This window comes from Buteo buteo, chromosome 10 (assembly GCF_964188355.1).
Source record: "Buteo buteo chromosome 10, bButBut1.hap1.1, whole genome shotgun sequence".
Classification (NCBI taxonomy): domain Eukaryota; kingdom Metazoa; phylum Chordata; class Aves; order Accipitriformes; family Accipitridae; genus Buteo; species Buteo buteo.
Genome location: NC_134180.1, coordinates 29,754,164 through 29,781,131, shown reverse-complemented (window position 1 = coordinate 29,781,131; position 26,968 = coordinate 29,754,164).

Below are 26,968 nucleotides of genomic sequence, written 5' to 3'. Positions count from 1 at the left end.
ATGGATTTGAAACTCCTTTGGGAAGCACATATTTAGACTTACTGCTGAGTGAACATGACTGCTAGGATTACAGAGGCTGTGGACAGTGAAGAAAAGCAGTAATGCTCCTTCTGACTAGAAAGTAAACAATAGGGTGATTGTCTGCTTACACTTTGGGGCTAAACAGCCCAACTGCTGAGAAGCTCTAGGTAAAAAACTGCTATCAGCAAGGAGTCTTGATGTTTTCTTCGTGGAGCTAGATGTTGCCAAGGATTCAGCTGAGCCACCCTAGTGAGTGTACAGGAAGCAAAACAGGATATTCTTGTATAGGCCCTGTTTTGTGTAATTATGCAACACTTGAACTCTGGTGTATATTCCAGAAGGGGTAACACACCTCTAAAAGGAACAGGGAGCCATCAGCAGCAACTAGTGAGTGAAATATTCTTATGAAAAGTGCTCTTGATTGAAATCAGTGTGTTTACTTTTTCATTTATCTTTGGTAGGGATTACTCCACCTTAGTGCACCCTCAAAATTAAGAAATTATTTTCACCCGGTTTCATTTCCTGTGTTTGTTTCTTTTAACAAGCAATCTAAATAATTTCAGCTGTCTCTTAAAAAGGAACAATAAGGGAAATGATCAGGGAAATGTCACTTCATCAAATATCCTGAGATATTTTGCAGGAATCTGCTGGATTTGATGAAACACAGGCAAATTCCCTGAAAGGCAGCTGAGGATCTTGCTCCATTTTAGTAGAGGCTCCTCTCATGCCTGGTGACTCTTGGATTTGTACTGGGGAGCCTGGATACCCAGTAAATTCTGGCATGTATACCAGGAGTTTTGGGCCTACTAGGTTCCTATGGGTAATACCAGGAGCCAGAAAACACTGGAAGCTCTGGCTGGGTGTGAGTGTGTGCGCACGTGTGTATCTACATAAGTATACTATCTGCATAAGTAGTATGCTGTTTTTATTTAAATGATCTGTTTCAATTAGAGTCCCTTTTGTTCTGTTTCTGTAAATAAAAAACACATGTTAGCTTTTGAATAATCTCTGGTTTTAATAGCCTGAATCCTGCCATGTCCTGTTTGTACCACAGATAGTAATGAGACTACACTGATGAGTAAGAATAAGGGTTGAATATCGGAAAATAAGTTTTGTTTTCAGCAATATGTTTGGGGTTTTTGGGGGTTTTTTTTTGTGTGTGTGTGTGTGTGTCTGGCAATAATATTGCCCAACGAGAAATCTTTGGCTAATGCAAAGTAATGGACATCCTTTTGTGGTCTGTGGATTATAGCATAAGCACAGATTTTTCCATCCCATTATAAAAACATTCAAAAAGAAATCTGTCCCTCCCAGAAACAGAAGAGAACAAAAACAGATCCTTTATTGAAATAATGGTAGTAATGTCATGAAAACAAGGAAAGTCTAACTAATCTCTGCAGAGAAATCCAAATTCTACTGTGAGGGGAAGCTCAAGCAGTGAATGTCAACCATATTGCAAGAGTGTAAATGAAGGAAGAATATGGCAAATTTTTGTAATTTTTTCTGGTTTTGGTCTTCAGTCTAGCTGATGCCTGATAGCCTGCCTTGATCTTTGCTCAGTACAGTGTCAGTGCGTAGTGTGGAAGTCAGGGGGAAACTGAGCTTTAGTTCTCATATCCTGCCTTTGTTTGCAGTTTGCATAGAGGCTATAACAAGAGAATAGCACTGCATTTAATGAAATGAAATGGGTAATAGTAGAATGAGCAGAATAGGCACAAAACAGAAATGTCTGTCTTCTCCACAGTTCCAGGAATGTTTTAAGCGTGATGTTTCATAGGACTATTCAGCAATCTCATCTACTTCTTGATGTTTTTTAAAAACAAACAAAAATATCTGCAGAAGAAAAAGAAAATTATTCTTTTTTCGTTTTGAGAGTGGTATATTTTTTACTGGGGTGTCAGATAAGTGCCAGTTTCAGCACAAGGGAAGAAGTAAGACCACATGGCTGGGAACAAAGCAGGGGAGTGAGGCTGCTTCCCCAATCAACAGCAGCAAGCTGTCAAACTGGCTCAACTGTTGTGTGAAATATCAACGTAAAGGAGTATTTAGGCAATAAATCTATTTTATTTTTTTTTACTGTGCTTTTAGCTTAAAAAATAACAGTTTTGTTAAATTGAGAAAGCAGAACAATTTTAAAAATAGTGTTTTGCAGATCCCCTAGTGAAGGTATGCGTAGGCAGTCTTTTTGTGGCAATAGATAAAGTGAGGATGGTTTGGGGTTTTTTTTTTAATTGTATTTTGTTTTTTCCCCTCTCTACAATATGCTTTTTGTGCAGTTTTTTCTCTTCCATATTTGTCCTTTCTGTACTCTTCTTTTGGATTTTGTTTGTTTTTCTTCCTTCATTTCTATCCATGATTAAGATTCAGGCAGTTCCTTCATATTTGCTTATTCCCTGTGCTTTCACTGTAGTCATCAACTCTCAATATCTTAGTGCAAACTTTGTACTATTCCAGAATTTAATGTTTCTTGATGTTCTTGGCCCTAGATTCAGGTTATTTCATGACCCTTTCCCTGAGTTTTAACTTCTTGTTTATTTGATATTTTCTAAAGAAAAGTAAGCTCAAAAATGCTTAGGAGGTGTGACCAAGAAAGACAAAAAGCTAACTATAAATACAAAAGGTTTTTATGCCAGAGTTTTAAACTAGCCTCATGATGCTTAGCAGCCTGGCACATCCCTTTTGAATGCTTTAGATGCCATCTTCTAGGGTTCAGCAGCGCATTACTTTGAGGAGTTTTGGGCTTCAAACGTGGATGAGAATAGTTGAGGGGGGCGTCACAGTCTCTGCCAAATTTACTGCAGGGCATAATAGGAAGCCTTCTGAACAAAATTTTAATTTGTTTTCAATCAAGCACAGCAGCCTGAGATACAGTGTAAGTTACAGTGGAGTCTGTACGTTAATAACTTTTTAAAACCTTAAAAAAAGCTTACCCTCCCCCCCTCCTCTTCCCAAAGGTCTCTGGAAGAATTATCCAGGTTTGTATCCAACTCTTAAAGGCATTGTCACTTCTTGGAGTGCCTGTTCACTATCCCCAATGTCACTCCTATGTCAGCAACCTCCCCTCAGCATTACCACTGCAGGTTCCCACCAGTAGGTGTGGTGGACAAAGTACTTTCAAAAGGTTAATCAGCAGCATTCATTAATAACTAGGTAAGAGTATCCAGCCCGCAGGCTACTGGTTGTTGGCAAATCGCTCCCATGGTGCAAAGCTTGTAGTTTTTGTTCAACTAGTTGAGTGCCTTGTTGCCAGGCTTCCTGCCGGAGGAGGAGTTTGGCAGGACCATTGGGGCGTGTTGTGCAATGGCATTCATTGAGCAGCTTTGCTGCTGGCACCTCAGGGACTTCCTCAGGCTTCGCGTCTCCATGCTGAACTCACTCATGGGAATTTGGTATTTTAAGCAAGAGCAGAATAGCCTTCCTAAGGAGCGTGATTAGCTCTTGGAGTGTTTCTGCCTGTGCTGGTGTCCAGCCTTGCTAGACTGAAATACAGGAGAATTTGCTTGATTGTTGATAGACTTTTGATACCTCCCAGTGGTTCCCTTTCATGATTAGAAACATGGATAAACCCTCCTACGACTCACTGAGGAAGACACATAGAAGAGATCAGCTTACAAAGGTACAAAACAATCTACAGTATGCACTTCTGCAGCAGCGCAAGTCTCCCTCTTAACAGTGTTACTGTCACGTACGTATGGGTGAATGAAGCAACCGAAGATGCAGTGAATAAGTGAGGGCTTTGTCTCAGGCTAATCACTGGCTAGGCCAAATAAGGTGCTCAGCCTGGGTTAATGGCTGAGATCGTGTCCTATTACATTGCTGACTAACATACTTTTCAGACAGAAGTTTATGCTGTAGACTTGGCCTCAGGTTTTACTGTTTTAATAACTGTCAAAAAGGTGCCAGTTCTTCATATATGTTTGTATATTCATTGCATATTTTAGGGTAGACAAAACATTAATTTTCTAGCTGGATTCTATATTAAGATGAAAAACAAAACAAACAAACAAAAAAAATCACAAACTTCCTGTCTTTGTTTGGACGATAACAAACCGCCTCAACAACAAAGTACAGAACCCTTTTTTGAGGTCACATAATTACAAAAATAATATTTGAATTAGCTGTTAGGATTTTTAGCCTTAGTGTATTAGACTGATATTTGTCAAATGGGCTTATGGCTTACTCTGAGTGATTTTAGCAACTCCAGTGGGGCTAGTTATGGTGTGAATTATTACTCAGTGTGAGTAAGGAGATCAGAATTAAGCCCAGATACGGTCAGAAGGAAAGAGGGTTTTGTCTGATTTGTCTGTGATAGATCTGCCCTGCTGTTAACTCCCTGGTCTTTCATTTAGTTTCTTTTTAGAGACTTTTGTTAAGACTTCCAAGGAGTCCTGAGAGGACAATTGAGCTTTTATGGGTTTTTTGCAGAGGCAGGGAGAAACAATCAAGTTGCTGGTTTTCTGGTAGTGTTGATTTATTTTCTGTTCATCCTGCAAATTTTTTTGTTATGAAATTTATTTTAAAAACCAAAAAACTGAAAAAAAACCAAACAACAAAGTAATATAAATTGGGCTTTGAGGGAGCAAGAGGGGGAGCTTTGAGGTTAATCTGCACATAAGGATTTCCCAAGTATACCACAACATTATGATCAGCTCTTACAGTAGGGAGGGTTATAGCTTCTAAGAGAATGGATTTCCATCTGAGCTTGTCCCTGTTCAGAAAGGCTTCGTAACTAAAGGAATCGGACTGTTTCTCACAAGACGCTACAAAAATGAAACAACCTGAAGCAAGACTCTAGAGTTAGTGGGCCACTTGCTGGGCTCAGTGGTGCAAAATGACTCATCCGACTACCTGAAGGCTTCCCTCCAGCAGCCTCAGGGTCCTGCTTCCCCTTTGCACAGGGAAAGGAACCCGGGCAAACCCCGGCTGCCCCCAGCCGCACCTACTGGTAAGCCCCGTGCGACCAGTCTACAGCAGGCTGGGGCCTTCCCAACTCACTCCGCTCCCAGAGGAAGCCTCAGTTCTGGCTACGGGAATAGCTTCATTTTGCCAGGAACTGTCACTCTCGCCCTTTCTAGTGCTCGTATTAAGCAGCTACAGCAAAGCAGGTTATCTGTGTGTGCTGAAGATGGCCAAAAGAATTTATGGCCTTTGGAGCCGATGGGACTAAGTTTGCTCAGGATCATGCCCTTAGTTAGCGTCCTGCAGCAAAAAGGCCTAGAGTTTAGTAAGGAAACTCTCTCAGGGATTTATAGTATTGATGACTGTAACCAAGCCTGGCAGCCCTTGGATCTTACAGCTCTCTCTGGGCCTAATCAAAGGCCATTGACGTAAACTAAAACATTTGACTTCAGAGAGCTGTGGATCAAACTCTGCGTCTACACTGACTGAGTTTGCCCTCCCCTCAGACACAACCTCACTTTAAATTCTTTTCTTCTGACAGGCCTGTAGCCTCATTCCTCTCTCTTAAGCTGGGAGGGCATTTCACGGCTCTCTAAGATGCCCAGAAGTGACTTTTCCTTTCTCACGGTGCAGTTTCACGTTATACCTAATTCAGTGTAACTGCTGGCTGACACCAAAAATCTCATCTCTGTTCTCCTGATGTCGGGTTTAGAGATCATATGATCCTGGCAGGATGACTTGACAGAAAACTAACCCAATCCAAGATGTCCTTCCCTCCCTGCCCCCCACCCCAAAAGGAGCCACTGTCCTTTCAGGAGTTTTCCACATTTGCCATGGATTAGTGTAATGTGACTCTGTGCCACGAGTGTCAAAAACTCTGCCGGGGCATTACATAAAAGCAAAGTTAATTTGGATTAAGGCAGAGAACCCAAACAAAGAAAACATTGAGAAGAATTCAAATGAAAATGATATGAAAAGTATTATTACCAGCATACAAGGCCTGGTCCAGAATTATTAATTAGATACTGATCCAAAGATAATGGTTAAGATGAATATTACAAGTGTGAAAACTACACTTAATGTATCTTATTATACTTACTATGATTCTCCTTTTTCTTTTCTATTTTTTTCTCAACCCAGTTAGCTGTCAGTCAGCCTTTAGCATTTCGTTGAAAGGAGCTTGTTCTTGATTTTCAGCCAAGTGTTCCTGGGCCACTGCAGATATAATGTCACAGCAAAGAGGGGAATGTCTCTCTATTCTTTCCTCTTTCTCCTACAGACCTTGGCGTTTCGTTTCAAGCCCAGTTGTTCAGTCTTTGTGAGCAAGCTGCCTTTTACTGCATTCTTTTGCCCAGACACTGATGCATAAATAACTTCAGATTTACATGATTAGGTTAATTTTTTTCTTCAGATATAGACTCATTTTAATTTCTTTCTTCTAATTTAGATGGTGTAAATGTTGTCTACTCACATATTATTCCCATTTCAAAGTATACCCTTGAACCTCACTTAAAGGCTTGAACTCTTTTACTTTGGGTATGCATGTTTTGAAAATAAAAACTCATAAAAGAACTACAATATGTATTATTAGCTTCCAACTTTCCGTACTTTCAACATGTCTTCCTACCCCTATCGGGGAGTCTAAGCAAATGTTCTCAGTTTCCCTTCACACAGTAATGAGGAATTCTCCCTATGTGTCCTCTCTTCTCCATGGTTTGAAAATTAAAGCTCTGTCTTCAGCTATAAGACATGCAGCATATCTTTCTGAAAGATAAAGTTCATATCAGATTCAAGCTACCCAGCTGTTTCAGAGCTCTGCTTTTATGTCAGTTTTTTGGATTTCATGAGGTTAGAAGCAGCTTGCATATGAAAATTCATAGTAATTGTACCTTTTAGTGATACTTATTAGCAGAGGTATTATTCTTTACTTTTCAATCTGATTTACCATTTCAATTTTTTAATGTGTTCAAATTCTTATTGCAAAATCACTCAGAAAAAATAGGAGGTTACTTAGAACAGAACAAATGGAAGAACAGTTAATTTTCAAAATTGGAGGTGAAACAATTACCCCTGTACAGCTCATGAGCATCTTTACTGAAATATGTTTCAAGTTCTGCTTTCTCTTGATGAAATACCTTACATTTGCTCAATAGTTTTCTAGTGGTTTCTTGTTCTGCTATGATATAAATTAAATGTGAGCTATTGTAAGCTAAGTCGGGTAGGTATTGTCACTCTGAGCAAAGGAGCTGCTAGTGCCTTCATGAAAAGATTCACAGGTGATGAGAGATAACTGCAGTTTCCAAAATCAGCAAGAACCAAGCAAGTTTTTTTATTTACCATATCTTTTTCACTTTGTACCTTCTATGTCAACTGTGACCGGCACAAGTCCTCCCACTTTCATCAGGGAAGCTAGAGGGTTAGATTGTATGCTGTGCAATCTAGCTTCTTATTCAAGTAAATTGAAAAATATATTGGAATGTTTTCTGGTTAATTGGTTGGAAGAAGCTGAGGTCCTTGCCACTCAGATCCTTTGGAAAATTGCAGCTACATGATTTTTGTGCACTCATGGCTCTGAAATTGTCAAGTCAGCAGTGAAATATGCAACATGAGGAGTGAGAAAAGGTACTAACTCTCATGACAACACCACTTTCCATCACTCTTCCTTGAGAGTTAGTTATTCCTTTGTCATACTTTATGCAGTAAATCTACTACAAAAAAAGGATTTTCTAGCAACATACTGTTTAAAAATTATATTGGGGGACTGAGGAGATGAAAGAATCTCTAGCTGGAGTATAAAGGTGGAGGAGTTGTAAAAATGTTTCCTTCATTGTCTTTATATTTCTACTTCTTGAAATTGCTGTATCAATATAATACCGCCATTGCTTACTCCTCCAGTGGGGACCTCCACAGAGAAAAAAATCCAGGGAAACACCAAGGCTGGAAGGGACAGGATAAGAAACACATGCTTTGCAGAGGGTCTTATGTATCTTTTTCCTCATCCATTGTCATGATCAGCAACTCTTTCCCTACAGGAGGAAGTACAGGGATGTCTTTATACACAGGTGGAAGTCCCTCAAAGACTGAATGTTGTCTGTACCATCAGAGAAGAAAATTGTGTAGGGCTGGCTTCAAATGTAAGCACAATAGGCCCAGCAGCACTTTCACCATTTAGCTCCGGATTGGAGTTAGGACCTTTAACTTTGTTGACCCTGTGTTGTCTCAAGCTCTCTGTCAAGTCCCTAGCCTTTCTCTCTCCCCTCTTTCCTGTTGATATCCTTTCTCAGAAACTGGGGAGATGTAAATAAGTGAACAGATGCTGTTGCAGAGGAGAAAAAAAGAAGGTGGGGCTGGAGAGGGGAGGGGGCCTCTGCTTTTCAGGAGGAACACTTCTATGAAGGGGAGAGAAATGGAGGAAAGAACTGCATGTTTCGAGGGGTTTGAGAAAGACATCTTCTACTGGTAAGATGAAGAAGACAGGGGAGAGATCTCTCCATATATAGCTCCCAAAACCCCTTGCATTTGCCTAGGACACCTTCAGCCACTTTGGCCCAATCACACCATGTGCACATAGTGAGCTTTCTAAGATCACAGCACCTCCGAAATCTCAGTGGTTCTGCCAGGCCAACAACCCCCACTTGAGTTTTTGGCTACATCACTAAGGAAAAACTTGAACTGAGGCCTTCTCTGTCACACGCAAAGTAGGCCAAAACATGCCATCTCATAAAATCCAAAACATCTCTATCAAACTATAGACACTTCTATGTTCTGGGGGCTATGGCTGTGGCCTGGGAAACTTATGACCTAGGTTCAGCTCTATGTTCAGTGTGAAAACTCTGGTCAGAATCGAGCATATCCAGCAGACTACACTGAGTCTCAAAACCACCACTTTAATACCATTTTGGTTTTGCAAATCTTTGAAAGGCTTTTTATGAGCTCAAAGCAGGGTGACAACAAGTTTCAAAACCACAGCGTTGCTGCAAAAAGGATTTTCTATCTTCCCATCAGTTCTAATTACATGGCTTCTCTCAAAACAGGTGCTTTCCTTTTCAGAAGCCACGTTAGTGGCTAAAGACATGGAAACTAAGTTTCCCAAACAGCCACTTCTATTGCTGAAAAACTCAGATTCACTTGCAGTAATTTCCACTTGATTCTAAATATCCCCTGCTGAATAAATAAGGAAAGGCGATATCTTGCATTCTAAAAGCTTTTCTATATCTCCTTATTTATAGGCATATGGAACTAGTGTAACATTTACCTTTCTCAGAAATAAAAACTTAAGCTAGAAGATTTTCAAATTGCCTTGATTTTTCTCATTTTTATAGGAAAGAATTCTTAGGACTCATTCTGTGAGTGTAAATTTCACTGTTAAGTGCAGCTGAGAGCACATTATGAGGTTTCCCAGGGTATTTTGCTCTCCTTACCTGATTCCACTGGGTCTTTTGAATCCACGTATTGCATTCATAGTTTCTAAAAATCCTTCCTTTGAATGTTTGCTTTGGGTTTCCTTTTTCTTTTAATATACTAAAGTTGTGTTTTTTTAATTACTGTTATGTCAGTGTGTACGATCAGTGAACAAAAAGCCCTATCAATTTCTCCTTTCTATTTGCAATTTGATTCTGAGATGATTTTTCCCAAAGCTGCTCTGAACTTTCTCCCTTAAGACAAACAAAATTTTCTCTTCAGCTATGGAAAAGACTACTGCTCTCTTACCCAAAATGAAACATTCTCAGGAGAAATACTGCCTTGTATTTAGAACACTGCATTTTATCATCTTGAGAGACAGGCATCCAGTTTCTCTTCCAGCTTCCATTCTAAAAAGATGAGCTTTAGGACTTAGTCACAGGGCTGGATTTCCTATTGTCCTAAACCCTACATAGTCATTCACATGGGTGCAAGATGGGTATAAAATGCTACCAAATCAGAACGGTTGTACCATATTGGTCTGAATATAGGTGAGGTTATAAAAGGCTGGGGGTTGGAAATCCTACTTGCTATATATCTGGCTTGAACATGTGGCCCGTAACCATCTCTTCCATTCTGTAATTCCTCCACCAACCCCTCCCACCAGCACTGAATTTCAGGCAGCAGGAGGTAGAAAAATAAAATTGAGTATACACTCAGAAGGACACCAGGTCTAATGCTTCTTTGCTGGGGATCAACGTGCCAGGGAAGTGATCAGCAAGGCAGGTAGGCTCTGGGCTTCCTGTGGGGCAGACTTGGTAAGGGGTGGAAATGGAGCAGCGCCTAACATTTACCTTCTCTAATAGAAATTGTTTCCCCTTCGCTTTTCAAAGTAAGGGAAATTTCCCCTTATTTCCAACTAATGCAAAGCGTGCAGGCAGTACAAGGGAAGGCACAGCTTTTAAGTGGAAAGATGGTCACCAGTTTCTAGGAGAATGAGCACAATAAAATCATTGCGTTCTATTTCTTAAAGACCTGTTCACATACGGTTTTAAAAAAAGCAATGGTGTATCTACAGCAGAATAACATAAACACAATCTTTAGCAAACTCTAAAGCTGTTATGTTTAAGCTGCAGACGTATACATCTCAATCATGCTATCTTTCAGTGAAACGGACTAAGCTTTCCTCCACTGTATGAATGGGTGAAGAATACTGTGCCTTGCCTTGTTATTAAATCTTACCTAAAACTTTAAAATAATACATTGAAATAAGTTATATGTATGCTTGAATCATTAAAAAAAAAATCCCTGTAAAAGAAACTGTCCTCTATGGGCCTGTAAGTTTAATGCTGACACGACTCTTTTATACAGCCCTTCAAGATAAAGATATGTAAAAGAAAATAGCTCCTCTTCTGTGTTGCAGATATTTGAAAAACATAATTTTAAAATAACTGCAACCTTCAATCCTTGTGGAAATGTCTTTCTAACATGATATCATTTAAAGTATTTAGACTTTTAATTAAAACATTTCAGAACAAAGTATTAAGGAAAGCTGTTGAGCCCCAACCTTTTGTGTCTCCCCCACACTGAAAACAGACCATTTCTAAGTAAGTGACCATTGCCAACCTGAGCCAGAGGGCAGCATTCACCACCTTATGGTACACTGCAACTCCTGATGAATCTCAGCTACTTTTTAACTCCTCTTTCTCTGCACAATACCAATAAATGTATTAAAAAATGGATTGCCTCTTACAGCCTATTGCAGAATGGTTAAGTGAATAAATGACATTGCCATTAGCGTTCAGTTATAAATACATTTGAATTTTAAACTGAACATATGCTACTTCTCTGCTTGAAACTAGCAGCTTTTGCTTTCAAAAACCATGCCCCAGACTCAGGCGTGCCATAATAATAATACTTAGCACTGAGAACGTCAAAGCTCTTTAAAGAAGCTAGTATCAATATCTCAATTTGATCCATTAGATATTAAAGAAGTTTCTTACTTGAGGCTGCACAGTGATCAAAACTGATTGAAGAATAGAGCTCCTGTGTCTTAGCTGTGAGCTTGATTTAGTTTCTCATTTACTACTCTGGGTATCAATTCTAAAATAAGCTTTTATTCATATGTTTGGTTTTTGCTGCAAAGCTGTTATTCTCTTTTTCTCTCCTTCGATAATATTAAAGATCTGTCTCAGCTTAGAGTCAAATTCTTGTAGCCAATTTAGGCTGGAGAATTCCTTGAGTACCTAGTTATTAATAACTCCAGTTTCACACTCCCCTCCTCCATAACCCTTACGTAATCACTTCTTCTAATAAAATATTTTTGATCAGATCAGGAATGTATGAAAGAATGAAAAACATTCCTTGGCTCCCAGACACATGCAAATCACTTTATTATTTATTAATTCATATTATTTGAGACAGAACCACGGATAAGATAAATATGTTTAAAAAAATAATAAATATGAGTAATGAAACACTTGTCTGCTTCATTTGGCAAAGAGTAAGTCTGGGGCTGTTATCAAATACCAGGAGCAGGTAGAGGAGAAAGGAAGAGAGGGAGGTGGATGGAAAGATTATGTAGGGTTGGGGATACTGTGCTCTCAGTTAAGCCTGTGGAACAATGAGCTCAGCCACAAAGCCAAATCCTGAAGTAACTTCACTGAATCCAGTGGAAATTTGCTTGCTTGCTTGCATTAGCTGGGAATCTAACATTCTCTCTGTTGATTTCAAAAGAACATCTCTGGATTTGAATGAGGAGAGCTGAAAGTGAGGCTTGACCGGAATTCACAGATGATGATGTTGCGAGGGGTTTCACTGTTTTGTTTCACAGCAAGTCATGAGGTAGTTTTACATCTGCACAGGCTAAGATCACTTTGAACCCATTTGCAGCTGACTATTGGCCACCACTTTGAAATTTAAGAGAAACCAAACATATTTCAGGAGGTTTATTTCAACCACAGATAGAAAACAATGGGGTCCCAAGGCAAGCTGCAAGCCTGCTCCTTTTAAAGGAGCACATGCCACTTCAAGAAAAAAGCATGAAAGGAAGCAATGGTGTGCAAATCGAAATAACCCCTTTGTCTTTCTCACTGGATCCATGCTTGGGGAAGAATGGACTGTAGGGGAAGAATTCAGACCTGTCTTTATTCAGGCTCCAAAGGCAACTACTTTCTCTCTGGACAAGGAAGAAGTTCAGTTTTAATGGTGGTGTCAGCCTTCCACCGAAGGACCTTAATTTTCATGATCAATACAGGCAGGTGGCAACAATGTTCTCTTCAAATAAATAATTGTTGAAGATTAAGAACTGATTGGTTTGGGTTTGGGTTGGGGTTGGGTTTTGGGGTTTTTTTTTAATTAATCCCCTTCCACTGCTACATAGGATTCAGTAGTTTTTCACCCGCTCTCAGCTACCAAACTGAGCTCTTGGATTCGTTCAGTCACCTTTTCTTTCCTTCCTTCCTTCCTCCCTCTCTTCATCCCTCCCTGTTTGCAACACCATTCTGGCACTCCTCAGGGTTCACTAACCAAGGAAGAAAAGTCCCTCGCATCCTTCCCTTTCTATATCAATATAGATTCATTTCTGGCCAGGGATGTGATTGAGTCTATCATGTTTTGCTTTTTTAATGCTTGTAATGTTTATATTTTAAATCCATTAATATTTTGTGCTTATTTGGTTTGGGGTTTGTGCTTCCTGCAGGTGACAGCATTCCAGGGACATCACTTCAGTTGAAGCTGGGCACCATGGGACCTTATCTTGGGTAAGAGACCCATAAGGGATTGGAGATCCTACTGTGGCAGACTTAATTTGGCTTCTTTTTCATTGCTGTTTCCTTTTATCCTTTCCTTAAAGCATTTCTGATCAAGTTGAGATGAAGGTAGGCCCCTCTACATTTTGCATGTGCGTTTACCCCCTAGCTGAATTTACTCTATCTTTGGCAGTTTTCACCACTGTTATTCAACGCAATGCTGCCTGTCAGCCCTCTGAGCCTGCAAGCTAGCTCAGGACCCGGGCTAAGATCCCAACATTGCAGCATGACATGCTGCTACTTAAGCACTTAATTATACGTAAGGAGACAACGATCCTCATTGTACCCTTTACAAAAGAACCACAAGGAAAAATAAAGTCCCACTGCCTTGCCAGCCAAAGGGATCTTTGCCAACACCAGGTGGTGGGAAGCATGAAGCAAGTGAGAGGGGTGACTCCTGGCACTGCTTCTGCAGCCACGGTGACAATTAAAAAAAAATGCTGCTTTTGAGAGAGAGGCCAGTAGCATTTGGCATTTGGTGTCAAGGGGCTGAAAAGGGTGCCACGTGAGGCTGAAAAGCTTTGCGGGGGTTCCTAATGAACAATTTTCTGTGCTCCCTGTCCTACTTGGATGATTGTACTTAGCTGGCTACTGTGCTCTTGTGTCCAGGTTTTGCCAAGCGGTTATCTTCCTGCTTGCATCTGTTTATGCTGTATTCACCTCTCTGTCTGGAAGGGTGCAAATCAATATCAATGAAGCTATTGGGATTTTTCTGTCTGATTGAGCTAATCTCTCCTGGAGTTCTACCAGTGGTCTAATTTAATTACCTTGTTTCAAATACAGTTTTAGTGGGAAATGCAGAGGAATATGAACATGAAATTCATCCAAATACATAAACATGTACTGTGCTTGTTTTACATCTTCTGTAATGCCTGTACCCCACTCCTCTTTTCTAGTAATGATGGACAATCTGTAAGTCATTGGGCGGGGACAACTGGGCAGCAAGTGAGTTTGGTGGCAACTGTAGGCCTTGCAGACTTTCTGAAGTTTAATAGCTTCATGTAAGCTACAGTAGTACTCGCTTTTCTTTGAACACTAATAACATCATGTTGTAAATTCATCTTAAAGACTTTTGTGTTCTCCTAACAGAAGAAACCTGTCTTTATATAAGTTTAGTTGGAGAATCAAGTATGTTATATAAATTAATTTTGTGCTAGGTAGGTAAAAGGTGTAGCTGAAAATGAATTGCTAGAATGTTCAGAATGGTTGAAAAAATCTATATTCTGTATAGCCACTGCCTAATTTAGAAGACTAAGGCATTGTGATTAGCACTTGTATGTCTCTGTGGTTCAAACTTATAGGAGAATAACAGCAACACATTTGATGGCATATCTGTATTGGGACTCTGAAGTCATGCTGCAAGGCAGTAATAGACAAGTGTCAGTTTAAAATAGAAAGGTAAGTAGTCAGTGAGGTTAATCCTTTCCAAGACTTTGTTGTAGGTCAAGTGATGAATTTTTTTAGCTATGGAACAAAACATTGTTTGAAACAAGTATCTGTCTTCAGGAAAAGGTGTCTATTATGTGTTTAAAGAGAGGTTTACCTTGTATTGTGTGAAAGCTGGATATGCAAATGGAGTATTTGCTTATAAATTCTTATGGTCATTAAAGAGATTTTACCTACTTCTTTTCTTTTAAAAGGAAAAGTATGACAAAGAGAAAGATTTTAAGCAGATGACTGAGATCCAAAGGACAGATAATGCAGGCTCCAACTGCATTTATAATAGTTCACTTCTGTAAGTGAAGTATGTTCTCTGTTTAGAAAAAGAATGAGAGTATGAAAGATGTTGTGTCAGTGATTCTTCAGATTTTCAATCTATTGATCAGAGTGGAAGAAAAAGTCTTTCCATATACCTAGCTCCTTTTTTAAAATTCCCAGTCTCAGTACTTTGTGTGCTCCATGGAGAGGCTGTATACAATTATGTCTTGCTAGTAAAACAAGATAAAATAATCCCATTGCATTGTCACAAAGATAAAGCATATGATAACTTCTTGTTTTAGTTGATCAGCAGGGTGGCCTAGTACAATGAATTCCCGTCTCCCGGCTTTGGCTTATCTTCTGATTCCTGAGAGACACAACAAAGACAAATAATAACAGTAGCAGTAGTCCTTTTGCTTTCACCTTATGTGAACATTGTAATAGTGGAGTCTCATGACGGAAAGGACAATGACTGTGTGTACTACCTGAACATCAATGGCATCACACGCTGTAGTGTGACTCTGTATTGAAATGTTGGACTTGTGTGATAATAACTGTACAGGATAATAAAAACACGTTCAATATGCAGTCACCTCTAGCCTAGTTATAATTGGTACCATACCTAAAGATCTCCCTTCCTAAATCAGGCCTACTCGAAGTACTAAACATAAGTACCATAAGTTTCTTCCCTAAACAACTTCCAGTTTTAATATTTTAGTTCTTGGAATGTGTCATTCGGGACTATACCTGTCAATTATTGCAAACATTTCCACAAAAGGGACAAATGTTCTGGATCTCATCTACAAAATTTTCTTTATCTATCAAAGGAGAGCAGTCAAATCATCAAAATATTATTTTCTCAGAAATAAATAATAGACAGCTTCTGCACTTAATATATTTGATTTGCTAGAAGTGGTTGTCTCCTCTCTTGGTTTGAGCAATCAGAAAGCAAGCACAGAGCATCTCCTGCTTCTTATCTTGCTCTGCGTGAAAACACTTCCCTACTACCAGCCAGGGGTTTAGCTCAGGCCATAGTGGTTAATTTTTGAAGGGACCCCTTGTTAAAATATTCTCAGCACATAACTGATAATAGGGAATTAAGAGAGATGATACAGTCTGTTCTCCATACACCCTTTCTCCCTGAGGTGCTGTGAAAGAAATGTGAATTTCTCAGGTACGAAATATATTCACCCACCTCTTTCTTGCACCCCAGAGGCAGAGTACTGCACAAATCACTGTGCAAAACCCCTCAGAGCCATGCTCAGGAAGCCGTGAATGCCTATGCTGCAGTCTTAGACTAGGGCTCTGCATCTTTATTAGCAATTCAAATTAAACACCCTAAATTTTGTGGTGGATATCACAAAATGGGACCATTCAGAGAACATGCGTTGCACATCATAGTGGTGTCCTTCAAAGTGTTCACGGTACCAGCTTCTTCCCCTCCTCCCATCCTTCAGTAAGCAGCATCGTGGAGCTGCCTCTAGGAAGGTCTTTAAAGATCAACCTCACTGCAGTTCTTTAGGGGGGGATCTTGTGCCCTTCTGAGGCCACCGAGAAGCGGCAAAAGCTATATTTCTGAGCCTATAATAGATGCAAATTGTGCAGATGAAGGAGAGGAAGCTCTAACAGCCATTGAATGCAATCTGCGAACACTACTGTTTCATTTATAGTGATGCTACCTAGGCATTTGCACTTAAAAGGAACAACAAAGAGGTGTCAGAACAATCGCAAGGCTGCAGAATTTAAACTGCGGCAAAGACGTTTTGAGCCATGTGAAATGTTGCCTGAGAAAGATCTGCTTTTTCCGTTAGTTTTTGTTTTTACTGAAGGCTGTTCTAGTTCTCCTTGTTTTATGACACCGAATGGTTCATTTGCCTTCAAAGACTCAAGATGCAAAGAGGGAGGGAAACAAATTAAGTCAAAACGGCAATGACTGGTGAGCACAAAGTATGTCACGGCTCTTCTTTATTTCTCTATTTAGTTTTGAAGTAGCTTTGCTATGCAACTAGATGGTTGATTCATTAACTTGCCAGCCAACCTCTAGCAGATAGCAGTAGAGTTGCTGTAATGTTACAGTGTTATTCTTGCTTACAGGAATAAGGGCCAGTCCTCAACTGATGTAACCTCTGTAGGTATTCATCTACCATGTTGAGGATCTGAACTGCTGTTGCCTGTCGTCTCTTGATTAGGACAGGGGGGTTGGCATATGTGAGAAATTGCACACTAAAAAAATTTTAGAAAATATCTAGTGGCTGTCAACCAACAGACAGTTACTGATTAACAAAGAATAACAGGTTTGCATTTAGTGTCCTGTTAAAAGTACAATAAACTGTGATTGTGAGCATGATTATCTGAGTGTTGCTACTTACCAGCTGCAAATGTGAAAGCTATGTGTGCCTAAGAAAAGCAAGGAAACAGAAGCATTTGTTGTTGTACCACAATAGGTGTGTTCAAAGTGCCCTAATCCTATTGAGTAAGAGCGAATAACCCTTGAAGGGGAATATGGAGACTAAAAAGGAATATATTCAGTTTGTACAAAAAAAAAAAAAAAAAAGAAAAAAGTTGGAGTAACGCTATATGAATGTTAGGGTAAGATTGACTTTGTAGCTACAGCAGAATAAAATGCATTATAGGACTTGTTCTCATTCTGGATCTTCTAGACTTCCTATGGGATACTATTATCTGATTTTTATTAACATCATTCATTTGAATTCCATTAGTGTTCAGAGGCCCAGGTTGAGACTCAATCATAGTAATCTAGCTGTATCCCAAAGATCTCACAGTTTAAGTAGACAAGATAGGCAATTAGCAGGTGAATGTCCCACAGCAGAAGACAATTCAAATTGCCTAAGACCTTGTCATATCTTAATGTTAGTTTGGTTTTTTACATCCCTCAGAAAAGTGACTGATCTACAAAATGAGAATGTGCTGTTCTCATCTTTCAGAAAAGTTATAACATAACCAAGGATAGTAAAATGCTCTAATAGCCTTTTAACTGATGTATTAGAAGCTCAAAGTGATTATGTTTTTCATATAATATGGATTTGAACTGTGTGAGTCTTTTGAATCAGTAGCTTCTAGCAAGGAATGTATTTCCCAGGAAAAAGGCGGGGGGGCCAGCAAGAGTGTTTTAATAGTCATGTCTGTATATTCGTCTGTACACGTGAGTGAACAAGAGATCAGCAGGGCAAAACATACCATAAATGCTGTAAAGTCTCATACAATTGTGTCAAGCAGTAAACCCAAATGAACTTGCAAAGTCATGCACTAGTTCAATTTTGGAAAGGAAAACCTGGCTTTGAAGCCAACTAAATCAATCCCTAGTTCAAATTAAATTTGGAGTATCCTGTGAAGCTCCAATACACAACTCCAATAACAATCAGCACTTAAGGTGCAGGCAAATAATGTTTCATTTAAAAGAAATTGAATGAGGTTTACTGACAGAGAAAGTTTTTGATGCTGTTTTGTCATTAAAGTCAAATTATAGCATTATTGTCTTAATCCCATATGTCTCAATCATCTCTCACTCCTTCTGTCTCTCTTTAAGCACAAAAAGCCCTGTGCATGGTTGGTCTTGTGTCTTCATCTCATTAAAACCTTGCCATGCAAATGTATCATAAGTGTTGCCTGAAGACTTCTGTCTCATGCAAAATTTAGCTTAAACTCTACTGGCATCAAATAATTTGTTATGCACAAACCTTCTGTTTGGTTTGCTGACATTCCTTCTTAGCTGGCTCTCATGGTGATTCATTATCTTGTGATATAGATTTCCAAGTATCATCTTTGTATTGATTTTTATATCTTTAATAACCACTCCACAGAAGATGGCTCCACTTGGTGTCATTGATCGCATCAAAAATTCAAGGCTTACAGAAATACTAGAGGGCTAATTGGTAGCAGAACATTTCAGACTTAATCTTAATGCAGTTTTAATCTTCCGCACTAACCTTACTTGAAGATTTCCTTACTGAGGCTGAAGGGAAACTAGTGAATAACTGGAAATTACCTGGTGAGAGCAGGTAAGACTATGAGGACTGTAAATGTGGAAAATTGAGATAACAAAGATTAGATCTGAAAAACAACTTCCTTTTGTCTCTTCCCCTCCATCTAAGTATCCCCCTTAATAAAGAGGGAGTACATAATTCTCCTATTAGCTGTGCAGAAAATTGCACGTTCACTGCATCACACACTGTGCAGTGGGCCAAATGGGACTGGGTTTCTGACTTGATTTAAAGAAAACTATTAGGTCTGACAAGTTCAAAAACATGTGCTGTAGGTCTCTCTTTTCAAAAAGAAGTGATAAAAGGTAGTAGTGAGTAACTCTATTTGTAAGCTAAAGGCCTCAGACAGTTAAGTCTTGGCTAGGTTTGGATTTAGAATATTTGAAAATGAGGGCCAGAACAGCAATCTGGGAGTCCTTCAGTCTGCTTAATTTGCTCTAATGTGTTGTTTAAAGCCTCTATCTCATTAGGTTTTTCAGCAACATGATCTGTCAATGACAAGGAGGTGATATGTGTGTCCATGTTTTTTCATGACTGCTTTTGTGGCACTTTTTCACTAAGTTATTTTCCAGGATTTTGCACTGCTGAGTTATATTCTAAAACTTAAAAAGAACTGAAAATAAACCGCACTGAGATACAAGGGGTGTGTTTTTTTAGAAAATCCAGTGATAGACGAAGAACGTGTAGAGACAGCAACATGTTAAAACCAGGAAAGATAATTTCTCAAAAAAGCTGCCCTTGTAAATTGTTAAAAAGCTGTTAAAAAAAGCATCTCCCAACAGCCACATGGTCTGTGGATTAAACATAGCAAGGCAGATTGTCCAGCTAGTACTAAGAGTATCAATCAGGGCTACTCAATCAGTTCTTGCCAGTAAAAAGCGTTGAGACAGCACCAAGTCTGCTAGTTCAGTCAGGCACTGTGTGCCATCTGTGCAATGGGAACTGCCTGGTATGCTTCCTAAAAGATTAGAAGAACGGTTAGAAACATGGGATCTCCCATAGGAATGTGAGAGACATCATATGTCTGGGAACTTGGTGAGAATAAGAATGAAATGTGTTCATAGACTAGGTTGGAATAAACTTGGTCAGTTTTTGAAAAATTTCTGGGGAGGTCTCGGTCCCTAGAAAGCCTTTCTGGTAAGCAGACTTCTCTTTGCGCTACACCCTATCAAGTCTGTCATCTTAGCACTAGTTTCTTTATGAACAACCTAAATTTGGAGCTGACTGTAAGAAATTCACATTATTCTCTCAAAGTCCAACTGAAAACACATTACATGGTTAATGCATCCATACACCCCTCATGCTTTTATTATGTTTCTGTTGTCACTCTCAGACTGATAGAAAATTGTCCACACCAACCAAATCTCAAACAGGAATCCAGCAGCTCTTTTCATTTCAGATTTTTACTGTGTTCATCACTACAAGCTGACTGAAGAATGCATTCACAGAGTTAACCAATCAGTCAGGGAAATGCTGTTGCCTTATTTCCAGGTAGAGGGCCAGAAAATACAAGGTCAGTCTATGCACTGCTTATTCACAGTGGTGAACAGTGACTCCCTGAATTTTTGTCCAGCCCTGCAAAACAATTCCTATGAATAATTATACACAAATATATTCCTTAGCCATCAGCATGGCTGAGGGATTTATGGTTTGGCCCAGAGTCAACAGGTAGGCTATTTGATGAGGGACAGGGATACAGCTGGAATGTGGTCTAAATCTACTGACTTCCAGCCTTGTTTTTTTCCTTTCTCTTAGTTTAGAATTGACTTCCATTTAAAAAACAAACAAACAAACAAACAAACAAAAAACCCAAAAAACCATAAAAGTGTACATTCAGTGACATTTATTATGGACATGATATACAAGACGCGCACAATATCTACCAATAAACAGAACTGGAAGATGCATCATATTGACAAAAATTAGATGGCTGAATACTTGTACCTGAATTTGGGTATAAACACAGGGGAAACCTCTTCTCTTTGCTCCCCCCCCCCCCCCCCCCGCCCTGGTAACATAATACAAAAGGCTCCTAAAAAAGTACCAGATCATACATGATCCTGATGTCTATTGAATCTCTGCCTTTCTGTCCTCTTAAGACTTTTTCCATCATTATTTTTTTCTAGCTATGTTATTAATTTTTCAAGAATGGAGAGAAAGTCAGGAAAAAAGCTACTGGTGTTTCCAGCAAAAAGCAAATATTGAATAGTGAAAGTTTAAGACATCACTTGTTTGCTTTCATTTCTACACAAAATGCTTTTATTCTATTCATTGTTTTGCTTTCAGAAAACTTCAGGTTTTGGAAGAAGAGACTCGTGGTCTCATGCCTTAGTTACATGCTATGAGAAAAAGGAACAATTTTGAAGTATAACTTACAGCTTTTAGTAAGCATCATTCTTCAAATATTTCCTTCACTTTGTCCACCTGCCAGTGTTCGTAGTTCATGACATGTAGCTGTGAGGCCTGGTTGTGCTGCAGGACATAAGGGTAATTCCCATTGATTTCAATGGGTATTACACGCATCCTGCAGCGGGAGAGTAGGGCCCTCAGGTTTCACTGAATAGCAGATAGTCATGTAAAATCCACGGGTCCTATTCTTTCACTGCAGGATATGTTGAAGTCAGTGTGAGTTACTTGTTAGATGCTGTGATGGGAAAAACTTATAAGATAAAGCTGTCCATTCATTGTTGCATTTTGATGATTTTTTTACAAAGATCCTAGTAATCTCATTTTTTCTGTAGAAAATAGACTAGATTCTGACCTTCCTTATTCCACTTTATAATTAAAAATTAAGATAACCCCAAAGAAAACACATACAAAGCAAAAGCCCATGGAAGAAACGGGAGAAAACTGAATTTATGAAATCACCATGATTTTAGCATAGATGCTAAACAACTCTTTGTGAGAGACTGAAATGTGGTTATTCTCTAGAAACACTGTCTTCTCACACCAGGTATCCCAACACAAATATCGAGTGTTGATGCTACTGATCCAAAGTGTTCTAAATACAGAACTAGAAGTTGGCAAATTGATACAGAATTTGGAACCTATTTCTGAAACTTTTTGTTATGGCTTGGATTTTGAGGCTGAGTTCTCATCAAATCAAAGTTCACACACAAAGCCGAATTCAAATATCTCCTTCATTAGCATGTTATAACATTAGCTGAAGGAAAGAGTTTCTTCCCTGCCCCCAGCCCCCCCAAGTGCTCTCCTTGGTAGTTTGAAAGCAGCAAAGAACTTAAGAAATCTGGGCAGTCTATCAGTTTGCTATGGTTCATTTTAGCTAATCCAGACATCCAGCACAGCAGGGGGAAAACTGCTGTATCTAGTGAAACAAGAGCATGAATAATTAAAACTCTGTTATTAATGAACTTCCAGTCGTTATGTAAATGAAACTGATTTCAAGTCTAATTTGTCAGCCTGAATTCTTTTTCTGTTCTCCTTTTGTCTAGGACAAGAACTCATCATAATGGACTTGATAATAAAACACTGGCAGACATGCTGTGTGCAGTGCCCATCTGAGTTAGGGCTTTTAGCATGGTTAATTGATACAGTTACTGCAGGATAAGTCTATAAGGCATTTTGTATGGCTTTACGTTTTACAAGCCTTTTTTTTTTTTTTTTTTTTTTTTTTTCTTTTGACAGTGCTAGCTATTCTTTGCACATTCCTCATTACCGTTTACCTTTACATGAGGGGTGGCTTGTAATTACTGGCTGGTAAATACTTTCCTTCACATTTTGTGTGTTGTTCAAAGACAGCAGAGTTCAGAAAGGTCTGTGGGAAGGGAAGTCTGTAGTTATCAAACAATGGCTAACAGTCACCAGGAGAAAAAGCTTGTCAAAGCACAAGGGGACCAGGCACTGGGTCCTTACCCTATTGTCTTGGATCAGGTGTCAGTCATCACCCTGCCCACTACATTTACTTTGATATGAAATAACCAGTATTGAAGTTACGTAGAAAGGACAGGCGCTCCGTTGGGAAGGGGGAGACTAGGATCCACAGGAAACCCTGAATTTTAACTTTTTTACTTCCACCAAAACCAGGCAGGATCCTTTGAAATAGTCCATACCCTATATTGATCAAGCCAGTGGTAGACAGTGGAATTTATTGTGAAGTTGATGGGGTTAAAGGGTTGCCTCCAAAATTTAATTTTGAAATCATGATTTTTTTTTAAAGTCCTCTTACTGTGTGTCCTTTAATTTTCACCAGTTAAGTCTTTTTTTTTTTCTTTTTTTTTTTTGTGTCAATATTTTCAGTATATTTTGACCTATTATTTCAGATTTGTATTGTTGTCAGGATCAAATGCTTAACAGGAAAAAAGACACCAGTGAAGATTCAGGAAGTAATGAAGGAGAGGAGCAGGAACATATATTTCCTTATGTACCTTGTGCTACAAAAACAAGAGGTTAACAGAAGAATCATCAAAATAGGATAATAAGAGAATTAAAAATAATAATAATAATAAAAAATTTTTTAAAAACCCAGACATGGAAGAAACAGTGTCTCAGTCCCCTGCCACCAGCCTAGGTCTGGTATCAAGGTGGGGACTGGAAACTGGTCATTTTACTCACAAGAAAACTGTGAAGTAAGAAATGTTTATTTTATCCTGTGTCAGAAACAACCCATCTCTTTGTTTGTCTTTTGCTCTTTGGGGCTTTTTTCTTTTTTTGGTATATTAAGCATGCCCACTACGTGTGCTTTTTGTGCACATTTTTTTAAATTAGCTTGCTTTCTTTAAAAAGGGCAAAAAGCAAGGAAGGATCGCTGGTTCTACTCACAGCAAATTGAATAAGGGTGAAAAATTCTCTGTATAGAAGTGGGAAAACTTACATCTTAAAGGTTTCTTTTCTGGTTTTTATTTTTTCCTCCACCTTAGGCTTTCTCTCTGTGCCATCTTTGTGCAGAGGCCTAACTAAATGCATACAGGGTAATGTTTAGAATTACCTTCTGAGGAATTTTTAGAGTAGACTGGCCTATTGGCCCTTCTTTAGCCTGGTGGGCCAAGTCAGAGATCTCAACGCTGTTGTGGGTGTGGGAGACCTGAGGCAAAATGTGGAGGTCTGGGAGCTGGAAAGAATTAAGTCAAGAGGACAAGAAGTAGGTGGTGAGTATGGAGAGGTAGCATTTCCTTCAAATGGTAATGCTGGGACAACAGCAGCAGAAACCTGAGCGATGGTGAATCTGTGGGTAGGGATAATAGGGAAGCAGAGCTGAGGCGAAAGGGAAAGTGGTATTAAGTAGGGACAGAAGGCTTGGGAAGCCAGACAGGCAGAGATCCTACAGCAGGATTTTTTTTTTTTTGCATTGGTTAGAGACTGATGGCAGATTTTACAGGAATGGGGACCTGAGTGATTTCCCTTATTCAGCTTCCTTAAAGATACTCTTGGAAGTGCAGACTTTTTGCAAATGCTATGTGTTAGGTATTGGCAGGATTCTAAAGAAACTGTTGTTAACTGGAATGATTTTTAAATAAAGTTTTTGCCCTGAAATCATGTTCATACATCTTATCGGTGCTAACATACAAAGAGGCTGGGTGTAGGCTGCTACATGAAGGGGACAGGAAGGTCTCCCCAGGCTTTTGGGGCACCTCTGTCAGTTCTTAGGTCAACTTGCCTTGTTGACCCTCCAAACCCCACAGAGCTCACCTGGAGCCTGCAAAGGGGAATGCCTGTCTGCAAACCCCTCTGTGGTGGGGAGGTCTTCCAAGTGTACCCTCAACCCACTGTGTCACACACTAAATTGTGAGATGTATCAGTTAATGTTCAACAAAACTCTGTCCTGCCTGGAAGAGGCATAAATGCCAGGAAGGAAAATGTTCAGCGCTTCCTGCTTCTCTCTGGCTGGGACAGACACAGACCTTAGGCTTTGCTTCGGATAGCTGTTGGGGACAGACATTTAAATTCTCATACTTTCTTTTCTTTCCTGTGCAAATTGTAAAAGGTAGTCAGGGAATATTGTGCAGTTTCTGTCAAAGGAGAAAAGTTTTAAAAGCAACTCCTTTCTGTCACACCTTGAGCTGGGAACTACATGGTGCTTTGAGCATTCTGTCAAAGAGGTTTGGTGTACCCAGGGTATGTGTTAAAATTGCTGTGGGATTATTACTGGTTGAGAATATCTATTAGATGTATATTTGGAGGATGTCTTTTAATATCTGCTAGCCTGAATTTATTATTTTTACAATAATAAGACCTAAAATAAATTAGATACTTGCTGAAGCTTTAAAACATTCTTGCAACATAAACACAACATAAAATCTAATTTAGTTCTAAGGCTAGAGCTGAATAGAAGGAAAAAAGGGAGGGAAAGAGGTTCCATGTTTCAGGGAAACAAGTTTTGTACAACAAAACAGGTGTTTTATAGAATGCTTCATTTTAATTCAGCACAGCTAATATCCCAGTTTATGTTTTTTGGAGTAATAACAGTGTAACACAGAGCTGTAGCAAAGATTTGCAGGTTTCCTTTAGGTCAGTAACAGTTGCTGTAAACATGGGCTATTTTTTTATTATTATTCTACTCCATCTACATCCAGCAACTGGAGGGGAGGGGAAGGGGGAGAGGGTTAACAGTTTTTACAGTTTAGAAGGCTTTTCTTTTTGTCACATTTAAACTAAATATACACAGGTGGCTAGGTGGCACTGTGGATTAATGTACTTCTGAATTAATGTGCCTAGAGTGGCTTGTATCACAAAGTGAGCATATCTGAAGTGCAAGCTTGCTTTCCCTCCTGATTCACCATGTGTGCAGTCATTTGAGTTGCATTATTATTTCTATTAAAATCAGAAATCCAAAAGAATGGGCACTGTAGTCATGCGAGAAGTATATTGATGAGCCTGTATTTTGGAGCTATATACTGCTTTACAGTCACTGTGCTGAAGCTTGCTATTTACTTTAACTGTAAGAAAAAGAAAGTCACCTAAACTGTAAAAACTGTTTAAAAAGGGAAAAGGAAAAAAAAAAAAAAAAAGCTTTTCAGGTGTTGGACATTGAGTAAAAAAATAAAGAAACAAAACAAGTACTTGTCCAGCACTACGGGCACCAAGTGCGCTATGCGAGCGCTCCCAGGCTGGGAGCTGTGGGCTCCCGTTGAAGCAAGAAGCATTCAGAATCGCGGGCTGTAAGCCTACTGAAATCCAACCACTCCAAGCAGGCAGACACACATTGCATAAAGCCATATACAAATTATGCCTCTCTGCAAACTGTTTTTAATGTAAATATTAACTCTTTTTCAGGGGTGGTCTTTCCACTGCAATAATTGGTAAACGTAGCTTCAACAGCAACTTTGGTAGAAGTTCCTGATTGCAATAGTGTCTACCTGAAGCCAGATGAACCTTACTTATCCAAGGAGAAGTTTCACCCGTTTAAAATATTTTGCTTCTCTAAGAAATAGGAAGTAGAATGCATATAACCAATAGAAATCAATTATTGCACATTCTTAGCCTCCTCTAGTCAACTCCAAAGGTAATAATCACTATAGGGATTTCTAAAAGGTAATTATTGTATATTGCTTAATTATTATTTATACAATCAAACACACTTAAGTATTTACTTGATGTAACAGGAAAACACAGTCTGTGTTTATAGTTTTAAATGCAAACAGTGCAATCTGCACTGAGGCTTAAAAAAAAAGTGGGGTTTAGGATACAGCAGTTTAGATGTCAAGACTACTGAATTAGCCACCTTCCCCTTTGTAATATAAAATACAGTCTCTCTGACCTCAGGCAACAGTGCTTTATGATGCATGGTATGTAGTCATCATTACTACTTCTTTCTACTAAAGCTGAATGTTGTAACAGAGGGGAACTGGTCAGGTACAGACTATTAACAGCAAGATATTCTTTCACGTGTATTATTAGTCAAAGATGTACACAATTAGTTAAAGAAACAACTTGGTAAAGAGCTAAGTGCCTGCAAAAAGCAAACTAAGAAACAAGTACCTCACATCTGACTAGATCTATATTCCTTAAATTGAAAATGAAAGCTGCCACTTCTACTAAAGGCCCTTGTAGCCAAGAGATTTCATAGTAGTTCAGTTAAAGCCTAGCTAATGAATATAAGTTACTTTGGTGGATTTTAGCTGACTTTGAAATTAAAGTCCGAAACCGTTGGATGCTGCTAGCAGAGCCAGACTATAGCAAAAT